Raw genomic sequence first — 3,216 nt, 5'->3', positions numbered from 1 at the left:
ACGAGGGTCAATTCGCTGCACTGCAAACATGTCATATAATTAAAGTTAAGCTCCCTTAATTTAAAACTGAACTGCATTTTGTTAACAAAATTTTGATATATATTTCATAGCAGCACACATCAGTGTATATTTGTTTGAATAAAATAATAACCTTTTCGTAATCAATATATCAACAAAGCAATTTGGTCTTCGAGTCTGTTATCTTACTGGTTCACATTGTGTGTTCTAGTTTTAGCTATATAACGATAAAAGATGCGGGTTTCTTTTAGTATGTAGATGAGGAAGGATTTTTCGATAATTAACCTTTTAGAGGCTGAAGAGGCTAAGAAATGAAAAAGTATTGTGTTTTTCGAGGTTAGTTAGATTTACAAATTCAAAAAAATAACATACACACGAAAATATGTTATGGGTCATATGACGCGAATGGATCGACATAGTAAAATACTTGCAATTTTTATGTAAAACTTCAGCAGCAGCATATACGTACTTATTGCATGTATGTGTACCAACATAGTACCTACATGAACATATTGACGTTGAGATTGCAGTCGTGTATCGTAGATGTATATAATAATGTTCTGCTTAACACTAAGTATCCGAGCTATGTGGATAAAATGATAAGAATAAAGAAATAAAGAAATGTAGGTGAATATTAAATTTTTAATAGAAATAGAAACAGGAGCCACCACTACCGTTGTGCATTCGAGTGTATTGAATGTCTTTGTTATCTCTGTAAATGCTATTAAAAGTATTTCAGATTTTCTGCCATTAATTGGTCCTTTGTTTTGTAAAATTCTTAGTCTGGCTTGTGCATATTGTCAATGTTGTTTCCGATGGAAAATTAAATCGGACCGCACACTCTGCATATTTGCATACCTATCTATAGTTGATCAGTTTTATTTCCTGGAAAATTGACCTTTGCATTTTTTTCGATAAAAATAATAAAAATGTTGAAATTTCTTTCAAATTTTGTTATGCTCTTTTCGCCTTTTCTTTTAACCGCTGTTATTAATTTTATATCGGTTATTCTTTTTATTGAATTGATTTTTTATTTTTCAAACGTTTGTGTATTTTTAAAGACCGGGTCTTTAAATTATAACATGATGTTATAATCCTGATTCAGGTGCGCTAAGAAGATAAAGCTACATAGATCGTCTAGTGTCATCACCTTTCCATACCGTAATGAATGCGGGAGATTAAGACGTCATAGTAGGCCACCTGTTGACAAATAATGATATCTATACTAATCTATACTAATCTATACTAATATTATAAAGCTGAAGAGTTTATTTGTTTGTTTGTTTATTTATTTGAACGCACTAATCTCAGGAAATACTTGACCGATTTGAAAAATTCTTTCAGTGTTATTTAGCCCATTAATTGAGTACGGCTATAGGCTATATATGTACTACGGGCGAAGCCGGGGCGGACCGTTAGTATTATATATTTCGGAGACGGTTATGTCGGAGGCAGATTTTAGTACCGACTTATAACGAAACGAAGCACGAGTTTCGGTAGATGGCGGCACTGTCGCCTCATTGCGAATAACTTCGTGCTATAAAAGAGCCTAGCTGTGGAGGCATGTCGGGCCAAGGCTCACTTTCATTTGGGAGTCTTCGCGACAAATTCTCAACGAAACCATGAACTGTTCCTTACGTTTCATTTTACAGTGTGATTTAAGATGTGATTAGTGTTCAGTTAAATCATATTGTGTATTTCGTTGCCTAATTGCTCGATTACCCATTTTATAGGCCCGCTACGTCGGATGATGGTGATAATATTGTGACCTTCTCCGTCATCAGACGTGGGATCTAAACGAACAAGTGATAAAAGCCCGTCGCCATAACCCAGATAATCGTGAAGCCGACCCGCTGTCTTGGTGTGCGACGATTGATGTTTGCATGAAGGAACGTCCACTACAGGTAGTATCGTTTATATTAACCGCCAGTGAGGCACTGAAGGGCGACGCCTTGTCATGATTGTCACAAATCTCACATGAGGGTTTCACCAGTGGCGTAGCTAGGGGGACATGGGCCCTGGTACATAGGGAAAGAATCGGGCCCTCCTCCCCTCTTTCCGCCTTCCTTTGAGGTTAGAGGGCCCCCTGAGCTCCGGGGCCCTGGTGCACTGTACCACCTGGCCCTATGATAGCTACGCCACTGGGTATCACGAGAAAACATTTTTGTGAGTTATTTTTAGAGCGTTATGATGTATATAAGTGTATAATCTATAGTTATGATTCTTAGAGAACGCCGGCGGCGGCGTTCATTTGTGTGAATAGAAAACTAACGGACGATGAATGCCTGGCAGCGTATGCTAGTTGTTTAATGACTACCTACATTAAAATTAAGTAGAAGAATTTAAGACGCGAAGAAGTCGCCACTTAATACGTGTTGACCTGTATTGCTCATTTCGATTTAGCATTTACAAGTGACAATAACCCGAAACTATTACAAGAAATGAAGGCGAGTTCAAGTTTGAATCTTAAGTGTGAACGCAACACTTTGTCTATCGAATGAAGTTATAGACTGGATGTCAAATGGTTTGAAGCACATACGACATCAGGCACGCAACATCGTTCAAGTGTTTTTACTGCGGAAGACTGGCACAAGGCGGTTGATTGCCGTTTTAAAATCCTAATAATATTATAAATCCGAAAGTTTGTAAGAATGTGTGTGTGTGTTTGTTGCTCTTTCAACTGACAACTGGAATAACATATAGGCAACTTTTTATTCCGATATTCCTACGGCTATATACGAACTTACGCGGGTGAAACCGCGGGGCGTAGCTAGTCGTCTATAAAGGAGAATCGACATTGTTGATCACGCCTGGAACAAGAAACGTTTTCTTGTATACGTAACGTTGTATCCGTTGCAGCGAAAGCGTCCGCAACGGATACAATATTTCCTCCTGGTATCGTTGAAGCAACGGTGGCGTAGGTAGTGCGCCAACAGATAATGTGGTAGGAACAACAGGAACGACCACTACCACGTTGCAGGTGTATGCGGGCAATTACCTATTGGTGAGTCGTACTTTTATTTTGATTCTAGTGCTGATTACTCTTGTTAAGAAATTTGTGTGTCAGAAGCATATTAGTGACCAGACAAACTCCATGTTTCGTTTACAGGTTTATAGGTTATGCATACCTAGTCTTGCCATAAATATTGTAATAAAGAAAAAAGAAAATTGTTAACTGCAAATAACATTTATTACTTT

This window comes from Zerene cesonia, chromosome 19 (assembly GCF_012273895.1).
Source record: "Zerene cesonia ecotype Mississippi chromosome 19, Zerene_cesonia_1.1, whole genome shotgun sequence".
Classification (NCBI taxonomy): domain Eukaryota; kingdom Metazoa; phylum Arthropoda; class Insecta; order Lepidoptera; family Pieridae; genus Zerene; species Zerene cesonia.
The sequence above is the reverse complement of the archived record's forward strand: the minus strand, read 5'-3'. Positions refer to the sequence as shown.